General features: G+C 39.0%; 1 protein-coding gene across 4 annotated transcripts in view; it reads left to right on the forward strand.

Moving 5' to 3' along the window:
• The window catches only part of CDK14 (cyclin dependent kinase 14), a 600,472-nt gene that overhangs the window by 150,497 nt on the left and 425,453 nt on the right, over positions 1-24,522 (forward strand). The gene's annotated exons all lie outside the window — the stretch shown is intronic.

Below are 24,522 nucleotides of genomic sequence, written 5' to 3' on the forward strand. Positions count from 1 at the left end.
GAATTGGTGTACCCTGCTAGTAAACAGTTTTTCAGACTGTTCAATTTATTTTTCTGTTTAACGCCCCTCCCCACAACACTGCTTTCTCTTTCAAAGGAGTTGGAACCATCTAATGAGAATTCATTTCCAGGTGAATTATGTGATTAATTTCTCATAGAGATTTAGTGTTGGGAATAGGAGTATTGATTTGACAATGCCAAATATATTGGCCATTCTTGGGGTCTTTTTAAGTTAAGCTTTTACTCCATCTTTCAGAAGTCTCTTAATTAAACAAAACAGCAAACTTTTCTTTTTCTTTCTTCCTGTCTGCTTTGGCATCATGCTGCGTATATTTTCATATCGAGAAACAACTCTCTCCTCCTTTTCTTCTTTCTCTCCATTGCTCTCTGGGGGTCAGGGCACAGATTTGGATTCTTGAAAAGCTTGTCCTCATGTGTTTCTGATTGACCTCCTTACTCTCCCTTATCGATTAAGGACAGAGAGTTACTGTATTTAGTGACATGTAGTTGTAGATAACTTAATGCAATCTCTGCAACAACCACAGAAGTCACAAGCTTTGTTTTACCTTTATAACTTTACCAAATGATGTTGCAAGATAATTTTCTATACCATCCCTGTTATCTCTTTTCAAAATCTTTATAGAAGATAGGACTTTTTTTTCTGAGACAGCATTTCGCCCTGTTGCCCAGGCTGGAGTACAGCGGCCTGATAATGGCTCATTGCAGCCTCAACCTCCTGGGCTCAAACAGTCCTCTTGCCTTAGCCTCCTGAGTAACTGGGACTACAAGCACATGCCATCATGTCTGGCTATTTTGTTTTAAAAACTCTTTTGCAGAAATGGAATTTTCCTGTGTTGCCCAGGCTGGTTTTAAACTCCTGGGCTTAAGTGATCCTCTGGCCTCGGCCACCCAAACTGTTGGGATTACAGGCGTGAACCACTGCACCCAGCTAGATTGGGATATTGTGACTTAAGTAATTAAATAAGAAGATGTAGAAGAGAAAAATTCTCTGAAGGACATTCCAAAGACATAGTTGGAAATTTTGATTATGTGCTAATTTAGATAACCTTAGGACTTTCAGGAGTGTGGTCTTATACCTGTTTGTTCATGTTTCTTAAGTTTAGAAGATGAAATATTCCTTATCAAGAAAGATATGTAAGGCAAAAATACTGTGAAGTCAAAAGTAATGGTATTAATTTTGAGAGTTGTAAAAAAAGTTTGCAAAAAATGGTGCAGGGAGCCCTCTTCATTCCACACCCAGGCAGATCTCCAGGCATTTGGACCACCTGCTTGCCTGGTTCTACATCTTGAGCTGCCCCACCCCTTCTGTCCAGAGATCCTGGTATAGTGGAGCCCTCTTCACTCCATGCCCAGTCAGATCTCCAGGCATTCAAAGCACCTGCTCACCTCATCTGGATTGGCAGCCTCAGTTGCCCCACCCTTCCTTTGCAGACATCCAGGTGCAGGAGGGGCCCTTTCTGCTTTACATTCAGGCAGTTAGAGCACCTGCTCACTTCGTTCAGCATCCTGAGTCACTCACCCTTCCTGTGCAGAGACCATGGTGCAGCTGGGCTTTCTTTCTCTGCTCCACACCCAGGCAGATCTCCAGGCATCTGGAGCACCGGTTCACCTGGAATGGCAGCCTAAGCTGCCCAACCCCTTTCTACACAAAAACTCTGGTGTAGCAAGGTCCTCTCTCCTCTATGCCTCGGCAAATCTCCAGGGATCTGGAGCACTTACACTCCTGGATTGGGAGTTTAGGCTGCCTCCACTTCCTCTGAAGAGACTTGGGGCTAAGGATGTTTCCCAGCTTCATGCTTAGGCACACTCTGGGTGCTTGGTGGCTTTCCACTGGATTCTCCATCAGTGCTGGTGCTTGTGCCTATCATCAGGGGATGACCATCTTGCCTCCTGCCCCCAGGACTGAGAAGGGAACTCAGAACACTATGGGCTGCACAGATCAGCCCATTGCCTAAGGCAACAGCGAGCATCTCCCCATAAATAAGGATCGAGTATATATCCAGGCACATTGGCTGCAGTAGGTTCTTACAGGTAAGTGCCGTCTACTGGCTGTAGGTCAAACCGAACAGCCATATGTAAAAGCTGCTGATAGAAATGCATAGGGCTATAGAAGCAAAGCCAAAAGATCCTACCCAGCATTCTCTGCAGTCACAACACAGAGGGAGTGGGGAGAAGGGAAAGGGAAAGAAAAAAAAAAGAACAATAATGTTACAGAGAAAGAAAGAAAAAGAAAAAATCCAATCTGTACAAAAATAATTACAAAAATTATAGTGCCAACATCTCCAGATGAGAAGGAACCAGCACAAGAATTTTGTTGTTGTGAAAAATCTGAATGTCATGGCACCACTGAAGGATCACACTAACTCTCCAGCAATAATTCCTGACCAAAATGGAAACTTGGAAATGACAGATAAATAATTCAAAGCATGGATTACGAGGAAGCTTAGTGAGATCAAAGACATGATTCAAAATCTACACAAAGAAACTTCTAAATCAATCCAGGAAATGAAGAAAGAGATATAACATCTTAAAAGGAAATCAGTCAGCGTTTCTAGAATTGAAAAGCTCACTTAAGGAATTTCAATACAATTGAGGCAGGACGCGGTGGCTCACACTTGTACATCCCAGCACTTTGGGAGGCCAAGGCGAGTGGATCATCTGAGGTCAGGAGTTTGAAACCAGCCTGGTCAACATGATGAAACCCCATCTCTACTAAAAACAGAGAAATTAGCTGAGTGTAGTGGCGCATGCCTGTAATCTCAGCTACTCCAGAGGCTGAGGCGTGAGAATAGCTTGAACCTGGGAGGTGGAGGTTGCAGTGAACTGAGATCACACCACTGCACTCCAGCCTGGGCAACAGAGTGAGACTGTCTCCAAAAAAAAAAAAAAGAAAAAAGAAGAAAACAGTTGAAAGCTTCAGTATCGTAGACCAAGTGGAAGAAATAATTTCAGAGCTTGAAGACCAATCTTTTTAACCCAGACAAAAATAACATTTTTTTAAATGAACAAAATCTTTGAGAAATATGGGATAATGTAAAGTGATCAAACCTACAAATTATTGGCATTCCTAAGTGAGACAGAGAAAAGGTAAACAACCTGGAAAACATAGTTGAGGGAATAATCCCAGAAAAATCACCTAATCTTGCTAGAGAGGTGGATATCCAGATTCAAAAAATCTGGAGAACATCTGGGAGATACTATATTAAAATGAACATCACCAAGACATACTCACCAGGATGTCTAAGGTCAATGCTAAAGAAAAAATGTTACAAAGAAAAAAGCAAGATCACATACAAAGGGAACACCATTAAGCTAACAGTGGATTTCTCAGCAGAAACCTTTCAAGCCAGGAGAGTTCGGGGGCCTGTTTTCATCATTCTTAAAGATAATAAATCTCAGCCAAGAATTTCATATCCCACCAAGATAAGCCTCATAAGCAAAGGAGAAATAAAATGTTTTCCAGACAAGCAAGTGCTAAGGGAATTTCTTACCACTAGATCAGCCTTACAAGAGATCCTTAAGGGTGTTCTAAACATGGAAATGTAAGAACAATACCCGCTACCACAAAAACACATGTAAGTACATGGCCCACAGATTCTGTAAAGGCACTACGCAATAGAAACTATAATGCAACCAAGTAACAACTTCATGATAGGCTTAAAATGCTGTGTATCAATATTAACTTTGAATATAAACTGACTAAACCTCACACTTTTAAAGGGCACAGAATTGTAAGTTGGATTAAGGAAAAAAAAAACAAGACCTATCTCTCTGCTGTTTTCAGGAGACCCATCTCACATGTGATTACACAGGTAGGCTCAAAGTAAAGGGTTGGAGAAAGATCTGTCACTCAAATGGAAAGCAAACAAGAGCAGGGGTCACTATTTTTATATCAGATAAAACAGACTTTAAGCCAACAACAATAAAAAAAGAGAAAGAAGGGCGTTACATAATGATAAAGTGTTCAATTCAACAAGAAGACCTAACTGTCCTAAATATATATGCATGGAACATTGGAACAACCAGATTCCTGAAACAATTACTTGTAGACCTACAAAAGAACTTAGCCACACAATAATAGTGGGGGCTTCCACAACACACTGACAGCATTAGACAGATCATCAAGGCAGAAAACCAACAAGGAAATTCTGGAATTAAATTCTACCCCTGACCAAGTGGACCTAATAGGCAGCTACAGAATATTCCACTCATCAACCACAGAATATACATTCTTCTCATTTGCATTTAGGACAGATGACCACATGCTCAGTCATAAAGCAAGTCTCAATAAATAAAAAAAAAAATCAAAGTCATACCATCCATACTCTTAGACCACAGTGGAATAAAAATAGTAATCAATGCCAAGAGGATTTCCCCAAACTTTGCAATTACATGGAAATTAAACAGCTTCCTCCTGAATAACTTTTGATTAAACAATTAAAGCAGAAGTCAAAAAATTCTTAGACGTAAATGACAACAGAGACAAATCATACCAAAATCCTTGGGATACAGGAAAAACAGTGTTAAGAGGAAGGTTTACAGTACTAAATGGCTACCTAAAAAAATTGGAAAGATCTTAAATTAACTAACATCACACCTAGAGGAACTAGAAAAACAAGAACAACCTAACCCCAAAGCCAGAAGAAGAAAAAACATAACTAAAATCAGTGCTGAACTGACTGGAATTGAGACCTAAAAATATATTGAAAATAAATGAAACCAAAAGTTGGTTCTTTGAAAGGATAAAGATCAATAGAACACTAACTAAAGGAAGAGAGAAGATCCAAATTAGCACAATCAGAAATGACAAAGGTGACATTACAGCTGATCCCATGGAAATACAAAAGACTTTCAGAGACTATTAGGAACAACTCTATGTATACAAAGTAGAAAATCTAGAGGAAATTGGTAAATTTCTGGAACACATAACCTCCCAATATTGAATCAGGAAGAAATGGAAACTCTGAACAGACCAATACCAAGTTCCACAATTGAATTAGTAATAAAAACCTACCAACCAAAAAAAGCCCAGGACTAGATCTATTCATAGCCAAGTTCTACCAGAAGTACAGAGAAGAGATGGTATCAATTCTACTGAAACTATTGCAAAAAATCCAGGAAGATGGACACCGCCCTATCATCGAGGATGATGAAGCCAGCATCATCCTGATATGAACAACTAGGAAAGAAACAATGAAAACAGAAAACTACAAGCCAGTATGCCTGATGAACAAAAATCCTAAACAAAATACCAGCATACCAAATCCAGCAGCACATCAAAAAGATAATTCACCACAATCAAGAAGGCTTCATTCCTGGGATGCAAGGTTGGTTCAGAATTCACAAATGTATTGACATGTGCTTCACCACATAACAGAATTAAGAACAAAAACCATTTGATCATACAAAGCCTTTGATAAAATCCAACATCTCTTCATGATAAAGACCCTCAATAAGCTAGGCATTGAAGGAACATAGTTCAAAATAATAAGAGCCACGTATGACAAACCCACAGCTAACATCATACTGAACTGACAACAGCTGGAAGCATTCCCCTACAGAACTGGAAAAAGACAAGGATACCCGCTCTCGCCCCTCCTATTAAAACATAGTACCAGAAGTCCTAGCCAGAGCAATCAGGCAAGAGAAAGAAATAAAAGGCATCCAAATAAGAAAACAAGTGAAATTATCCATCTTTGCTGACAATATGATTCTATATAGAGTCTAAAGACTCTGCCAAAAAGCTCCTGGAATTGATGAATGACTTCAGTACAGTTTCAGAATATAAACCAATGTATAAAATCCAGCATTATTTCTATACACCAGCAGCATTCAAGCTGAGAATTAAATCAAGAATGCAATTTCATTTACAATAGCTACAAAAAATTAAAAGGCCTAGGAAAATGTCTAACCAAGGAGGTGAAAGATCTCTGCAAGGAGTACTACAAAACATTGCTGAAAGAAATCATAGATGACACAAACAAATGGAAAAACATTTCATGCTTTTGGATTGGAAGAATCAATATTGTTAAAATGGCCATGCTGCCCAAAGCAATCTATTGATGCAGTGCTATTCGTATCAAACTACCAATGTTGTTTTTCACAGAATTAGAAAAACATATTCTAACATTCATATGGAATCGAAGAGCTTGAATATCCAAAGCATTCCTAAGGGAAAAAGAACCAAGACAGAGGCATCACACTACCTGAATTCAAACTATATTATAAGGCTACAGTAACCGAAACAGCATGATACTAGTACAAAAATAGACACATAGACCAAAGGAACAGAATAGAGAACCCAGAAATACAGCCACACACCTACAGCCACCTGATCTTTGACAAAGTTAACAAGAATAAGTGATGGGAAAAGGAGTCCCTATTTAATAAATGTTTCTTGTATAGATGGCTGTCCATATGCAGGAGAATGAAAGTGGATCCCTCCCTTTCACCATATATAAAAATTAACTCAAGATGGATTGAAGATTTAAATGTAAGACCTCAAAACTGTAAGAATCCTAGAAGAAAATTTAGGAAACATCGTCCGAGTGTCGGCCTTTGGAAATGATTTATGACTAAGTTCACAAAAGCAATTGCAACAAAAGCCAAAATTGATAAGTGGGACCTAATTGAAGAGTTTCTGCACAGCAAAATAAAGAGTAAACAGAATGGGAGAAAATATTCAGAAACCGTATATCTGACAAAGATCTGATATCTAGAATCTCTGAGGAGCTTACACAATTTAACAAGAAATAACCAAATAACTCCATAAAAAGTGAGCAAAATACATGAACAGAAGCAGATACTTCTCAAAAGAAGACATTCAAGTGGCCAACAAACATGAAGAAATGCTCCACATCACTAATCATCAGAAAAATACAAATCAAAACCATGAGATACCATCTCACATCAGTTAGAATGGCTATTATTAAAAGTCAAAAACAGGTGCTGGGAAGGCTGTGTAGAAAAGGGAATGCTTATACACTGCTGGTGAGAATGTAAATTAGTTCAGCCACTGTGGAAATCAGTTTGGAGATTTCTCTTTTTTCTTTTTTTTTTTTTTGGAGACGGAGTCTCGCTCTGTCACCCAGGCTGGAGCACAGTGGCGCGATCTCGGCTCACTGCGAGCTCTGCCTCCCGGGTTCACGCCATTCTCTTGCCTCAGCCTCTCCGAGTAGCTGAGACTACAGGCGCCCGCCACCACACCCGGCTAATTTTTTTGTATTTTTAGTAGAGATGGGGTTTCACCGTGGTCTCGATCTCCTGACCTCGTGATCCGCCCGCCTTGGCCTCCCAAAGTGCTGGGATTACAAGCGTGAGCCACCGCGCCCGGCCGGAGATTTCTCAAAGAACTTAAAACAGGAACTGTCATTCATCCCGGCAGTCTCATTACTGGGTATATATCCAAAAGAAACGAAATTGTTCTACCAAAAAGACACATGCATTTTTATGTTAATTACAGCACTATTCACAATAGCAAAGCCGTGGAGTCAACCTACATGCCCATCAGTAGTGAACTGGATAAAAAAAATGTGGCACATATACACCACGGAATATTACACAGCCATTAAAAAGAATGAAATCGTGTTCTTTGCAGCATCATGGATGCAGCTGGAGGCCATTATCCTAAGTGAATTAACACAGGAACAGAAAACCAAATATTGCATGTTTTCACTTATAAGTGGGAGCTAAACATTGGGTACACTTGGACATAAGTTGGGAACAACAGACACTGGAGACTGCTGAGTGGGGTTGCTGAGGAAGGGGGAAGAGGGTTGAAAAACTTCTGGGTACTATACTTACTACCTGCATGACAGGATCATTCATATCCCATACCTCAGAATCTTGCAGTATACTAATATAATAAACCTGTACATGTAGCCCCGTAATCTAAAATGAAAGTTGGAATTATTTAAAAAGTATTTTTTTAAGAAAATTTGAATGAAGTCAACTTGATAAGGGATAAAAAACAAAATCCAGAGGACTCTTAATAACCATATTGCTTGAGAATTTTGGAATGTCAAAGTAATGGTCTAAATGATTGAGTTAATTTTAACAGGGGTTGTGTCCCACATTTTAATATTCTTGCCTAAAGAAAAATAGCAGTACTTTACCATATAAAAATTACTTGTACTAAATTTAGTGTCAATAGCATGATAACTAGTCTTTATTAAGCAATTTTTTTGTGTACAATATAGTACATCCCTTTGTCTCATTTACTCCTCACAATGCCATATGAGGTGGGTCACATTATTGTCATCTTCATTTAACAGTCAGGAATCTTAGTGCTTAGAAAGGTTTAGCATCTTGCCTATGTTCACACAGGTAGTTAGTGCAAAGCTTGTTTAGCTCATTCCCATCTGGTGGCTTGAAGCTATTCTTTTCCTAATCAGTACACCATTACTGCTTCTGTAGTGCAAGACCTTGGAAAGATGTGATCTTCTTTGAATATTCCAAATAGTTCTCACATGTACTCTGACTTGTTTTAATTATGACTCAAATAAAAGCAAACACTATTTCTTTATAAGAAAACAAACCAAACACTTGGAAGTTTCTACCCATTGAAGATGTGCTCAGCTGATCTCCAGATGTGTTAATAACTCTATTAAATTTTTAACTTGAAGATTTATTTTGAAATCTTGGAGATAGTTGAAGAATTTTTCATTTATTATGCCTGAATAAAATAAAGACTTTAAAAGTACCTATAATCTTTGAGAAAGATGGTTCTGGACGGTTAATAGTTTTCACTCTAGTGGGTATTAATTTACCTTGTTAGCATTTCTTGAGCAGTTTCAAGCCTCCTGGTCACATGTAGTACTTCATTTCCTCCAGGTGGAGATGAAAGCTATTGCCTATTCACCTGCTTTAAGAGATGACAGGCTGCCTGGCTTTGCTTCCATTAAGGTGGCTAAGTCAGGCTGAAGAATAACAGCTACATGTCATATAGCAGGACTTGAGAGCTAAGTTTGGTGTGTCCCTATAGTGCTATATAATTTAAATAGCCAACTAATTGTTGGGATCCCTGTTCCAATACTCCTCACCATTCTCTCATAAATGTCTGTATCCCAACTGCCATCTTTAAACATAATCTTTTGCATCCTCCCCGAGAACAGCTCTCATTATCTTGCAGTGAAGCTGTCTGGCATTTGTAGAGATACTTGTGATTTTCAGTTTGTGAGCATTTTACACATATGTGTTGGTTTACAGGTGTCATGTTTGGATTTTACCATAAGCTTCATTGTATTAGTTTGCTAGGGCTTGCAATAACAATGTCCCACAATCTGGGTGGCTTAAACTACATGTACTTTCTCAGTTCTAGAGGCTAGAAGTCTGAAATCAAGGTGTCTGCAGAGTAGGTTCCTTCTGAGGATTGTTAGGGAGAATCTGTTCCATGCCTCACTCCTGGCTTCTGGTGGTGTGCTGGCAATTTTGGGCATTCCTGGCTTGCAGGTACATCACCCGTCTTGTTGCCTTCTCCACATGGCATTCTCCCAGTGTGTGTGTGTGTGTGTGTGTGTGTGTGTGTGTGTGTCTGTGTCTGTGTCCAAGTTTTCCCTTTCTGTCAGGACATGAGTTATATTTGATTAAGGTCCACGCTAATGACCTCATTTTGATTTGATTGCCTCCATAAAGGACTCATTTCAAAAAAAAATGCATTCTGAGGTGCTTGGGGTTAGAACTTCAACATACCTTTTTGAACAGTTCAATCTATAACACTTACTAGTGTCAAACCTCACTAACTTGGTATTGCATTCATGACAGTGTTGTTCTTTTTTTGCCTGTAATATATGTTATTCATCCTTTACCTATTGGTTCTTTTTAAAACAATACAAACAAAGGATATTTATTTGCCCCATCAAGAGTTTTGTGTAATTCTTTTTTTTTTTTGTTTGTTTGAGACAGGGTCTCACTGTGTTGCCCAGGCTGGAGTGCGGTGGTGCATGCAATCTTGGCTCACTGCAACCTCTGCCGCCCAGGCTCAAGCGATTTTCCTGCCTCAGCACCCCTGAGTAGCTGGGACTACAGGCACGTGCCACCACACCCAGCTAATTTTTGTTTTTTTTTTGGTAGAGACGGGGTTTTGCCATGTTGCCGAGACTGGTCTGGAACTCCTGAACTAAAGTGATCCACCCACCTTGGCTTCCCAAAATGTTGGGATTACAGACACAAGCAACCATGCCCAGTGGGTGTGTGTAATTCTTGATTGTGGAGTAGTTGCTGTTAAGCATAGTTTAGAAGCTTGAGGAGGAATAGAAATTGTTTTTAATTATTCTTGATTCTTTTGGATCTCTTATCCATGTAGGAACACATACACTGGAGAGAAGTTAACTGAGATTCCTATACAGGCAGTCTGCTTTGTAATGAGCTTGGCTTCTAGCAAATGGCTGGTTGACCCTGTTCACATCAAGAGACAAAACTCACAAATATGCTTTTAAGAAAAAGCTTTGAACTTACCACATTCTCATATTTCAATACAAAGTTTTTGTTTTTTGATCAGTGTGCTCCAGATTTCTTCTCTGTCCCTCTCTGTCTTTGTCTTTCACTGTCTCTTTGTCTCTCTCTCTCTCTCTCTCTCACTGTTTTTATGTTTAGATGGGGGGTGGCAGTTATCATTACTTCTGACTGCTGACTGCTGATCTCTCTTCTGGTTTGGTTTTCTGATTATGTTCTCTCGTCTAAATTCCTGTAGCATTTAATATAGGATTAAAAAATTATGCATTGTATAATACTTTGGAAAATTAAAATATATGGCATTTTAAAATGTCTTTAATTCAGCACCTTAAAATCATCTTTTTACCTCTCAGTTTACCAAGGACTTCCGTATATTCAGAGATGTGTTAATATTTTTTGAACTTATTCAACTAGTGATGAATATTCATTATATTGTTTATAATTATGCCTTTTTTATGCTGTCGGTAAAAAAGGTGACTCAGATGAGGATTCTGCCCTTGGGAAACTTAATCTTGAAGGGAGATGGCACAAATACATAAGTAATTCTATATAAATGAAGATGTATCAATACTATATTCTATATAAGCTAGAATGTAGTGAGAAAGGCCCAGGTACACAGTGGCTCGTGGCTGCTATCCCAGCACTTTGCAAGGGCAAGGCGGGTGGATCACCTGAGGCCAGGAGTTTGAGACCAGCCTGGCCAACATGGTGAAACCCTGTCTCTACTAAAAATAGAAAAATCAGCTGGGTGTGGTGGCATGCACTTACAATCCCAGCTACTCGGAAGGCTGAGGCATGAGAGTCGCTTGAACCCGGGAGGCAGAGGTTGCGGTGAGTTGAGATTGTGCCATTGCACTCCAGCCTGGGTGACAGAGCGAGACTCTGTCTAAAAAAAAAAAACAAAAAAAAACCGTAAAACAAAAACATCCAGGTAAAATGGTGTGGGGTTTCAAAAGGAATGAAGAGAGGATGATGTCGACTAAAGTATTTTAAATGTTTTCTCTCCAGTGGCCACTGCTTGAGTTTAGAAGCCACATCCTTGTGTGCTTTTAAATCAAGCTTCCCTCATCACTATGTGTCTTTGTGGAATCCTTGGCACTGTTCCCTTTTGGGGCTTGCTCCTTCCCCCCAAGCAAATATAGTGAGATTTTCACTTATTGGTTATCAGACTCTTCACTAAATTTGTTGAACTTTGAGGGCCTTAAACTAAAAGTAAACAGATTCACTTTGATTATTGTGGTAGTTTTGGTTAAGCAAAAGTGTTTTGTTTGAGTATTGAAGTGGAATTGGCTTTAAGCAATATGATCTGGGAGGATTGGTGGTTTGCTTATGCAAGGGCACCCATGAATACCTGGTTGTTGAAAATAAGAGCTACTACCTCTCACAACCTCAAGACCCAAAGTTGAGACATAGTGGGACCCATATTCTCCTCAATGTACTTTGATCTGCTGGTAGGTCACACCTGAGTCCCCCAGGTTCTGCATCCTGCCTCAAGTAGTGAGTGGGTATGAGTCTTTGCTCTCCCTGGGGCAGGGTCCTCTCCTTTCTTTCCTACTGAATCTAGGGGCTCTGCGAGTCTATAGCTGCTTTTGATTTTCTCAGACTTCACATGCCATTTAGAGGAAAAACAGCTAGCTTTTTGTTCTGCTTCTAGAATTGGAGTATTCAGACTAAGTTGTCCCACAGATGATTCTGATCTCTGGTCACTTTCTCTGCTTATGTTCAGTTTCTGTTCAGGTGAAGATGCCAAAGCGTTACTTCTGTAGGAGTCTGCCAAAGAAAAGCCTACCCACACTGGTTTGTGCCAGCCATAAATTGTTATCTCAGAGGTCAATGAGAACAATGAAGGAATTTGCTCACTTTATGTAACATGAGATTTATGTGATTCAAAGTGCCAATCTTCTTTTAGCATTTCATCCTGCCAGTTTGTGCTGAATAATTGAACTTGAATTAAACGACCCTATAAATTGAGAGACTACACCAAACCAAGACTGAAATATACTAAATACAGTTCAAAGAGCTCTTCAAAACCCCAGGAGAAATAGAGGGGAAGAAATGCTATTAATTAAAACAAGCAACAGCGCAAGAAGAAAGGCAGCAGCAGTTAACCACCTTTTCACAATATGTGAGATTAAAGATGTAGTTCTTACTGCTTGCACTGAAGGTCAACTTCATTGAAACACTATCAGAAGGAGTTTGAAGAATTCTAGAAGTCAGTAATCCCCAGATGGAAAACACTGGACTCCTGGTTCATTGAAGCTGCAATCTTAAGTGCTGACACCTAGACTGTCATGTGGACTTCAGAGTCCTGAGAGGTTACCTGCCCACAAATGGGAGCTTTCTACAAAGAGACACTAGTCTGATTATATTTTACAAGCTCTGCTGTAGGATGCTCCCGAGGCCCACTCTGTTTCCCATTAGGTCTGCTCTGACTTCTTTTAGACTTTGGGCTCTTCGACCAAAGCTTATTATTACAGCTCACTTCAAAGATCAAGCCTGTAACCACACTATTTAATCAATGAAAATAACATCACAGTATAATACAATCATTGTTAGTTTTATAATTTAATGAACAAAATACAGCATTACAATGTATAACAGGAGAAACTGAGGGAAGAAAAGCCAACAGAGTAAATGCAGTTCACTATGTGGGATTTTCCAATCTGTGTTCCTTCAGATCTGTGTATAGGTGAAAGTTTGAAAATATATATCCTTACCTAGTCCAGGGAGGATAATAGCCCACCCACCAACATCTGCTAATTTTATTTTATTTTTAAACCCTAAATCCTACTCAAATTGCAGATTCAGCCCTGACGTCCTTTAGAGGAAGAATGCAGACATTAGAGTCTGGTTCATTGGTACAGCTGGTTTCATTTAGCTTGCAGCAGATAAACAAACAATGCTTAATCTTTTTGATGAAAGTGACAGTGAGGATATTGTTTAAGTAAGAAGATGATTTTAATTATTAGACTAAATTGTACTGGAATAACTTTCCTGTTATACAGTATTTAAACATATTGGCCTCTCTTAGCCATGTTTATTATCAGGGTTCTTTGATCATTTGGACAGGAGACCCTCAATACCACCAGTGATCTTTGCTGTTGTTAAAATTGTGGTCATATGTCAGCTATGCCCATCTGGTGGAAATGGAGGCATTCTTTGGGTTTTTTTCTTAAAGAGTTAGTGTAGAAATGTTCAATTACTGAAATAATTGAAAGTCATTATGTGAGGACTCCTAAAACCCCTCTCCCAAAGTGGTTTTTGAGGAGGACTTGGGGAAGGATATGATTGACTTCAGGTTAAAGCATACCCACGTTCCTGAGCTGCTTTATTGTTACTGTCATCCTTTTGTTTAAGCCAGGATGGTAGGGAAGGAGCATTTCTAGTCTAAACCAGTGCTTCTCAACTAGGGATAATTTTGTTTGCCAGGATATATTTGTTGGTGTCTGGAGACATTTTTGGCTTTCACAACTTGAGGAGTGGTGGTGTCACTGGCATGTAGTGGGTAGAGGCCAGAGATGCTGAGAAATATCCTATGAATGAACAGGACAGTCTCCTGCAACAAAGAATTATTCGGCCCAAAATGATGTTAGTACTGAGATTGAGAAACCCTGGTCTTAACAGGAAATGCATGGGGGCAGTGTCTATTTAAAATAGTGCATTCCTTTTGAGGTTGTAGTAACTCTCTACCGTGTTCTGTGGGCTGAGTGGGCCAGGCAATAGGTGTGTAGTGGTGAACAAAATTGACAGGGCCCCTGTTTTTATTAGGCATATTATCCAGTGGGGGAGGCAGAAATTAATCAAGTCAGCAGATAGAATCTGTAATTGTAAATTATGTAAAGGAAAAGAGAGCTGAGGAAGAATTAAGACAGAGAGTAGTGGGTTATGTGTATTTGCATAAGAGAGGGGTATAGATAGTAAATATACGTTGGATGGATGGAAATGGAAGCCTTGTTGAGGAGAGGACATTTATGCATAGATCTGAAGGAGAAGATGTCACCAAGCAGGTAAAGAGCAGGCACAAGAGTGTTTCATGCCAGGCCCTGAGGTGAGAAAGAGCTTGGTGTGTTTTACACCAAATGAGGGAGCTAATTTTATTTTATTTTTTGAGGTGCGGTAGGACCCATACTTTTCTCATTGTACTGGGATCTGCTGGTGGGTCACATCTGAGTCCCTCCTGGGTTTGGCACCCTCCCTCAAGTTGTAAGTAGGTGTGAATTTTTGCTCTCTCTGGGCTAGGGTGCTCTTGTTTCCTTCCTACTGAATCAAGGGGGTATGTGAAAAGTGAGAGAGCACAAAAACAATGAACAGATAAGTTACAAACATGACAGATATTAATACAGGCATATCAAAATCACTTAAAATGTAATTGGTCTAAATATACCAATTAAAAGACAGAGATTATCAGGGTGGATAAAAAATCAAGACCCAGCTATATTTTATCTATGAACTATCCTTTAAATATAAAGATGCAGATTAAAAGCAAAAAGATAGAGAAATATATGCCATGCTAATGCAAATTAAAAGATAGCTGGAAGGCCCGGTGTGGTGGCTCACTGTTATAATCGCAGCACTTTGGGAGGCTGAGGTGGGCAGATTACTTGAGATCAGGAGTTTGAGACCAGCCTGGGCAACAGGGGAAAACCCTGTCTCTAACAAAAAATACAAAAATTAGCCAGGCATGGTGGCACATGTACTTGTAGTCCCAGCTACTCAAGAGGCTGAAGCAGGAGAATCGCTTGAACCTGGAGGCAGAGGTTGCAGTGAGCACCACTGCACTCCAGCCTGGGCAACAGAGTGAGACCCTGTCTTAAAAAATTAACATAGCTGCAGTAGCTGTGTTAATTTCAGACAAAGCAAGTACTTCTGATGATTCAGAAGGTCATCAAGATTAGAGAGAGGCATTACATGATGATAAAGAGCTTAGTTCTCCAAGAAGACAACCAACTTTATTGTGTACACACCAAACAACAGAGTGTCAAAATACGTGAGGCAAAAATTAATAGAACTGAAAGGTGAAATGGACAAATCCACTATGGTGGTTGTGACTTCAACACCACTTTGTCAGTAATTGACAGATTAAGCAGGCAGAAATATCACTAAGGATTAGATGATCTGATCAGTGCTGCCAAAATAAACAAAGTGGAAGCTGCCAATATTTCAAGGCCTGGACCCAGAACTGGCACAGTGCTCCTTTCACCTACTCTTGATCAAGTGTTCAAAGAGACCAGATCCAAGGGTAGGGGCCATAGACCACACCTCTCAGTGAGGAGTGTCAATGAATTTGGGGGCGGTGTTTTAAAACCCCATATAGAGTTTGGTTTTTATTCTAGGCTGAATTAAATCTGTGCTCTCATCTTTGTACAGAGTTCTCTCAGCTATCCGTTCTGAACATGTATTCGCTGACTCCTTTTTGGGTTAATTTCATTAGTTTTAGATCTCTCCTTGAGAAGAATAAAGACACGGTGGGGAACATCACACACTGGGGCCTGTCGTGGGGTGGGGGGATGGGGGAGGGATAGCATTAGCATTAGGAGAAATACCTAATGTGAACGATGAGTTAATAGGTGCAGCAAACTAACACAGCACATGTATACATATGTAACAAACCTGCATGTTGTGCACATGTACCTTAGAACTTAAAGTGTATATTAAAAAAAAGATTCTGTTAGTATAAATGGCTTTGTATAGAGGGGGACCTTCTGTCCTAGTGTACCTGGCACAGTTCTGGTTTACGCTTGTCATTTTTGTGATTATTAATAGTGCTCTTTTTACTCTGAATACTGTCCCATTTGGATGATAAATTATATGATCATATTATATAATTTTTATTTTTCTGGAAACTTGGTAAAATATTTTGCCAAAAACCAAAATTTGATTAGAATATGTTATTGTGGGATCCAACTGACTATTTAGAGCCATTAATGTCAGTGAATCTGTGAGAGCATTTTTGAACAGTTTATGAGTGCTGTCGAATCTGTAATGCAGATTTGTGAATTGATTTTAAAAGTTTTGTGGGAGGTTAATGAACTTTATGTACAATTCTTAGAAAGGTCTGGCAATTAGACATGATTTTTGTGAAATAGGAGCTAATCAATCTAAAATTCAAATGACCTACTCAGGTGCCTTACTACTCGTAACATAAATGTTAGGCTTAGAGTAATTCAAGATAGCTGAAATGCTGGAAATGTGAAAGAATTAACAAGCTGGGGTTTGGGTGAAATTAGGTGCTGTTAGAGCTCAAAGCTAACAGGTTGCAGTGTCAGTGAGTTTTAGTCAAATGCTCCCAGTCTATTTAGCACTGGCTCGTACAAGAGAAGTATACTATACTACTAGTAGGAATTATAACAGTGGAGAGATGAGGTACCTTAAAAATCTAGGATTGCAATTTGCATAGAGTAATTCAGTGCAAGATTGTATGGTAGACACTGTTGATGTTGGGGAGGTTATCAGACAGAAAGGAAATTATTTTAAGGATTTCAGGCATAAGACTTTTTTATGCTTAATGGTTGATTCTTGAGCAAATACGTTTTTCCTTCCTTCTAGAGTTCTGAGGAAACAGACATAACATTTGCCTGTATAAACCAATTCTTTGAATTTTTAAAAGATAATTCTGTCTCTAGTTCAGAAGGGTCTCTTTGGGGTTGCTGTGTTTTTAACTATCTCTGTTTTCAGGGATTTAAATCAATGATCCTAGAGATCTGCAAGCATTGTCTGAGCTGAGGGGAAATTGTAAACATCAGGCACTTTGGTTAATAGTTGTGAAAGACCTGTTGTAACCCAACAGACAATAAGGTAGAAGTCATTCCTAATTGGCCTGGTGGGTGAGACAGGAGAGTGAATTCTCATGCAGCTTAGCAGTCAGCATAGGTATGGACAGACAAGCCCCTGAGGAAGCAAAAGAGGAACCAAGGGCTTTTGTTGTGTGTCTGATCAAACCTCTTAGGAGAAAGAAGAGGGAAATTGAGATATTGAGAAACCAAATAAGTAGTGTTACAAATTAGGCCTATTGGGAGTTCCAAAGGAAGCAAAATTCCTAATGAGAAAGCAGTGGTCTAGGTTAAACAGTGACTTTTTTATAAAAAAAAAAGTTAATTTTTTTTACTTCTTGTTCTTGAGAAAGTTTCACGGCTAAGTGCTGGAGAGTTGAGGGCACCTGGAACTGTGCCCAAAGCAGAGCATAAAGGATTATTAAATTAAAAGAATGTGTATCATCTCAGTGAAACAGAAGGGATGAAATAACAGACCACCAATATTTAGAGCTGGGCAAAGAGAGAAGCAAAGAACAGAGGAGAGATTGTCTAGAGAGGTGGCAAGAAAACCAGCAAAGTACCAAGGAAGAAAGAGAGTTTCAAAGAGCATGGACAATGATGTCAGATATTCAGAAAAGTCAAATCAAAGAATCCTGAGAGGAATTTATAACATTTTACAACTAGGAAGGTTTTTTTTTTTTTTTTTTTTTTTTTTTTTTTTTTTTTAGAATGTTAAGGGACTGGTGGGAGTGGATACTAATTATTTTGTGTTGAAGAGAGAATGGGGGATGAAAAAATGTAGGGTAAAATATATATAAGCTACTCTTTTTAGCAGTGAGGCAGGGAAAGAAAAGATAACTAGAAGAAAGGGGAGAAGTGTTTTGTGTTGTTTCAGTTTTAAACTAAATGGGAAATAGTCGAGTATGTATATAGACTATGACAAAGGAGTCAGTAGAAAGAGAAAAAGTATTAAGGAAACACGAAGTATATTCTTGATGAAGAAATCTGAGGAGCTCTATTTTCTCTGTCATTTGAACTTTATTTCATATGCTCCATGTAATTGGTCTTCCTGTCTTTTTCTGATAATGTGTAGATATGAAATAGCTCTTTTTATTGTCAGCTTCATCTCATTTAGGATCTAGATGTATAAGAAAATTATCCTTCTTAAATATCTTTTATTTTTATTCATGTTCTTTTGAAATTCAGATACATCATGGAACTATCTGTGTAGCACATTTGTTTTTCTTCTTTGCTCCATTTTCTTCATTGATGCTAGTTGTGATTTTTTTTAATGACATCTCTTTTTTTGTGAATTTTCTTCCTTGATACCACTTCTCTCTTTGTAATTTAGAGTTATGAAATAAAGCTACTATTTATTGAACACTCCATTTTTTTACCTGTAAAAATAGGGTTAATAATAGAATTGATTTCATACAGCTGTGAAGAATATATGTAAGCAAATACATTTAGTGTTTAGAACATTGTCTCACATAAATGTTCAATGAATGTCAGCTACTTCTTTTTCATTTCTTACAACAATCCTAGAAGAGATTTGAGATAATACAATTTCCCTTATTTTACAGATAAAGAAACTGAGACCCATAAAGTTTGAGTAATTTGCCTACAATCACACAGCTAAGTGCCAGGGTCAGAATTCAGACCCAGTTAATCCAACTCCAGAGATGAGTTCTTAACTTTCACCATTTTTTGTAAAATTTCAAAATCTGCTTTCTTGAAATCTATTCTTACCCTACCCTTCTGTCATGCCATGACTATGCCAATTGTAAGGTCCAGGGTCAGGTTTGAGCCCCAGCCGAGGTCCGAGGGGAGTGGGTAGATGGGCAGATAGCTGAAGGAACACTTGGGTGGCCATAGGCAGGTGAATATGGTTTTATTCAGCAGCTCTGTCATCAACAGCTCTCTCACACTGTCTGCCTTTATCTTGGCTGTCTGCTCCGGCTCCACAGCTCCTCTCAGCAGCCAGCTCTGCCTCTCTGGCAGCTCTCACACACAGCTGGACGGCCAGCTCTCCGTTGCCTTCAGTGTCAGCAGCTTGACTCCTTCCCTCTGGGCATGAATGTGAGCCATGTGGAGCCATGCAGTACCCTGGCTCCCCTCTGTCCGTCTGCAAGATGGACAACTCTGGTACTCTCTTTTTCTCTAGGTGCAATAGCCAAGCCATGCCATGCCATACTGACCCATGCTGAACGGAGCCCCCCATGCACAGTGTCAGCAGGGCAATTATACCTTTAACAGACAATAATGGCTTTGAGCCAAGTGTGAACTTACACAAACAGGTTATTTAACAAGTGGAGTATGTGCCTGTGTCCTAAACTCGCTGAGTCATGCAGGCCTGGATGTCTGCCTTGGCCTATTTCTTGACCAAAGCACACCCATGTACCTTATACCTTCCTTGTGAATAATTAACTCTAGGGTACATAGCCAATTTCTTGCATAATTCTATTTTCCCTCTGTATCAATGCTGTTTTTTCTCTCTAGTCATTTATTATTAATATTCTCCACTGTTCTAGGCAATTCCACAGTGAAATCATAGCTATTTTCCCCCCTTGTTTCACCTAAGTGATTTGTGAGTTTTGATATAGTAGGTGCCTGCATGAAATAGAGCGCTCACTGCTCACCTTCCCTTTCTATCAGATAGATTTATTTTGGAAAAGGTTTTCTATTCCTTTGCTGCCTTCTCATGTGGACTTCAGCCCAAGATTTGATGGGCTCCATTTCTCTTACTACCTTTTTATTCATTGCCATATAAGCATATGACAAACATAACTCCTGACTCGCCAGCACCTTTCAACCCTTTTATTCTTCTCACAAATAACATAGGAACTAATAGTAAGAACTATACCTGAAAAAATAAAATTTTTTCTAATAGGTTTTTGAGTAAATCAGAATCTGAGCCCTCTTGAGCCTCCACCCGAAGTATATCCCCAGCTCTTGCTGTGAATGTAGTTAAGTTTTCAAAATTGAATTAAGAGGAGACATTGATTCTCTCAACCTGTTGTGTCCTTTGAAACTCTTACCAATTTTTCATTATCTTTGTTCTCATTTTTTTAGTCACTTCCTTGTACATTCGTGTCTACGTAGATGTATTTATATTGTTTACACGTATTTATTCACATAAACTGTCAGATACAACTTTCTTAAATTGTTAATCACTTTTGTGATGATTGATGTGACCTAGACTAACTTACCATTGACCCTCTGTTAAAAAAGGGCTCGTTTAATTAATAAGACCTGAGAGAACCACTGTATTTAAGGTTATTTCATCTAATAAACGTGGTTTTGTAGAGGATGTTTATAGTTGTAAATGTAATTATTGTAGCTGGCACAGCCAGATCTCTATTTAGAGATAATATTAGGAGACACTTAATGATCAGCCTGTGGTTATGTTTCTCTTTCTACTTTTCAAAAACTTTTCCTGGATTTATATATATTTGTGCACATGTGTGTGAGTGTGGATGTGTGTACATTACAAAGAAAGTTCAGAGAGGTAGCAGAGATTATTTTTGAAAGTTGGAGAAAGCAGAGTTGGCAGGATGAATGATGGGCCTGTGTTTATGTATTTCATTGGTAACAGCTGCACCGAAAAGTTGGGCGTCTCAGTTTCTCATCTGCCACTTTCTTACTGTACTTCAGAGTTGGAGCCATTCCATTATCTGAAATGAGTTAATTGTCCTCTTTTTTCGAATATCAGGTATAATTTGTATTTTCTTTTTAGTCACTCAAAATTGGTGATTTTTATAGTATACTGATTGGATGCATATTTGACACCTAAGCAATTGTGTTCTCTCACTTTCTTAGATTCAAAATCTGTGGGTTCAGCTGACTAATTAGTGGTCTGGATTTTTTAAATCATGGTAAAACAAAGTAAATGATATGTTTCCTTTAAAAATTTGTGTATTTGAAAACAAAGATAAAATGAAAGGTAATCCTATGTATTATAGGCAGACTAAGTTGCTTATCTACCATGGACACAGGACATTACTTTTATAGTATCAATTTTTGATGGTAATTTTTATATAGCTACATTCCAGGCTTTTTTGAACAAAAGAGTTAAAATTAATGTTAAGAGGCAAATGGTAGACAGTTACTAATCAGTGATTAAAACCTTTGTTTGCAGATATTTTACGTACAAAAATTTAGACATTTATATTCAATTTACCTAATTTACAGATATGCTACTCTTAAAAAAACTTCTTTTTATAAGCTAATATATTATACAAGCCAAAGTCCTATTTATTTTCTGGGCTAGCATTTGTATCTAAGGTGCTGTTATGGAAGGATGACTACTGATTTCCCATCTGTTTCAGTTGGAGAAGAGTCATACCAGTTGTAGTCATTGCTCATTTTGGGTGAAAACTGAGCACATATCTAACTGCTTTTGAGTATGTGTTGCCCCTGAAACTAGGTACTTTATTCTTCTAACACTCATTTTCAACTTAAGTGAAAAGCATATCAGAATGCTTTCTATTAGTGACTGTGAGGATTGACACACACACAAAGGAGAAACATTTAGGAAAGCTGACTTCTGTGATTTCTTTCTCTTTTCTTTCTTTTTTTTTTTTTGACTGAGCCCTCATTCTGTCACCCAGGCTGGAATACATTGGCACCATCTCAGCTCACTGCAACCTCCGCCTCCTGGGTTGAAGCAATTCTCCTGCCTCAGCCTCCCGAGTAGCTGGAATTACAGGCATGTGCCACCACACCTAGCTAATTTTTGTATTTTTAGTAGAGACAGGGTTTTGCTATGTTGCCCAGGCTGGTCTTGGACTCCTGACCTCAGGCGATCCATCCACCTCGGCCTCCCAAAGTGCTGGGATTACAGGCATGATCCTCCGCGCCTGGCCGACTTAGGTGATTGCTTACTTATTTTATGAATGGTCCTATGAATAGAGAAAGCTGATGTAATCTGTCCTTTGTAGTTGTTTGCTGTTTTAGTCCTCGTTTGAAATAGTTGGACTTCATTCACTTCTGAAGTGTTTATTGAAGCCAACTTGTGTGAAGGGCATCTATCCAAGGAAAAGTCATATAAACATGAATTCTCCTCAGAGTGGCCACATTCTTTTTTCTCACGTAAAAGGAAATTAGATTTTTTTATTAGATGCTAGATATGGTAGCTGAGGTTTAACATTACTGAATCGCTTCTTGTTTAAGACCTTGCCAGTTTGCTTTACTTTGTAGCACTAAACCCAGCAAAGCAGATTGCTCTATAGAAAAGGGATGCTAATGTCCTGTTTGATGGTGATGAACACACATGTAATTGCTTGTAAAGCCCTGGAAGTAGCTTAGATGTTTTTAACAAATTGTGTATTCAGGTTTTCAAATAATTACAATGAAGATTTGCTACCAGATTTTGTAGTATGTATGTATAACTATAGTAGTGAAGTCTTGGTCTTGGAAATTTATTAACTTTTTAGTATATTTATCTTATAAGTATATTAATGTTATAGTCTGTTTTGAGGTTTATGTAGTGGACTTACAAACTCAGTTAATTGACCTTTATTGGGTAGGATTAAAAATTATTTTTAACTTCTTCAGGTGAACATTATTGATTATGTTAGCTTTTACTTCACTGGTTCTTATTTATCTTCATTCAAAGCTCTACTTTAAAAAATATATTAATACAAATGTTGATTGATATCCAGCAAGATCAAATATCACGTTACTTAACTGGATTAATTTTGCAGCAGACCCAGCATCCACATCCCTGTGGAGTCTGCTCTCTTTCCCCATATCCCTACTGCTTCCTTTGTTTCTGCTCTCCAGGCTTTAAATGTGCTTTGCTGTCTCACTTCTGCATCTTTGTTCGTGATAGACCCTTTCACGCTTAAGTGGCTTGTGTCTCCTTTTTACATGCCTACAACCGATCCCATCTTCAAGGTTTAACTCAAGCCCCATCTATATCAGAAAACTTTTCTGACTTCTGACAAGACTATCTCCATGACCAAATTTTGTCAGGCTCCTCCAGGCCCTCTTCTTAAGTAGGCATCACCCTTGGCCCCCATCCTTGACAGGGCTGCACAGACCAGTTTTAGCAAGAGTCTTGCTTAGTCAGTCTAGGGAGAATCCCCTCACCCTGATGTCTGATCACCCTGCCTGCCCTCAGTAAGAATCATGTTATGCCAGCTTAGCAAGAATTCCTTCTAGCCTTGATGTCTCCTGTTAGTAATTTTCCATCCACCAATCCCCCAGCCTGCTTCTGTCTATTAGTCCTCACTTGTTCTTTGTATTCTGAGTTGACCCTAATCTTTCTTTCCCCATGCAATTGTCTTGACACCTATCATAATAGTCTTTTTTACTGTTTAAACAAGGATCAGAATAATTTTTTCTTTAACACTTCTTGCATGATTCAGTTACTGCCTTGCTTGGTATCTCTTTTAGTTCCTCATATGTATCAACTTATTCTTCAGTACCTGTTGAAATGTTGCAGCTTCTTCTTTCCCAGAGTTTGGCAAGCAGGAGGGAGTGTTACAGCTCTTTTACTCTCACAGTTTGGTGAGTTCTGAGTTCTTGTCTCATGACCAAGAGGAATGAGGTACATAGACACTGGAGAATGAGTAAGTCAGAGTAGAATTTTATTGAGCAACAGAAGGAAAGCTCTCAGCAGCAAGAGGGGACCCAAAAATGGGTTGCTGGCTGCAAGCCTGGGTCTGGGGTTTTTATGGGCTTAGAATGGTTAAATGTGTGCTGATTGGTTTATGGATAGGCTTGGGAAGATCACCATTCAGAAAGAGGTATGATAGTGTAAAGAACCAATCGGGGGCTGAAGTGAAGGCTTGGCCTGGGACCAATCAGGAGCTGAAGTGAAGGCTTGGCCTGGGCCCAATCAGGGGCCGAGTGTACTGAACGAGAATGGACATTCTCACTCCGGTCACTGGACTCTTATCTGGAACTGGTAGTTTGGTGTTCAGACTTCAAAATGTCCTTGGCTTGAAGGTTGAGTTTCACTGGGAACCCGTTCCTGTCTGCCTAGGAATTTGTCTGCCTCCTATTGCTATCAACAGTACTGTAAATAGATGCTCAATTAATAAATGTTACCTGTGTAATGACTGGAAAATGTTTTGGAACATTACAGTCAGGCTAAGGTTGATGAGACAAGACTAACAAATGGACTTTTGGGATAGAGATTTGTTGTCAGGACATAGGACGGTCTTCAACTGAACATTTGGATATAGTCTCTGTACCTGGGTTCATAGAGTAACATCTGCTAGCAGAATTCTCCTGGAGATGATTTGATTGGTTGTTTTCTGTCACTGTAAATAGAGCACTCCCACTGGATT

The sequence above is a fragment of the Nomascus leucogenys genome, chromosome 11, assembly GCF_006542625.1.
Source record: "Nomascus leucogenys isolate Asia chromosome 11, Asia_NLE_v1, whole genome shotgun sequence".
In the NCBI taxonomy this organism is placed as follows: domain Eukaryota; kingdom Metazoa; phylum Chordata; class Mammalia; order Primates; family Hylobatidae; genus Nomascus; species Nomascus leucogenys.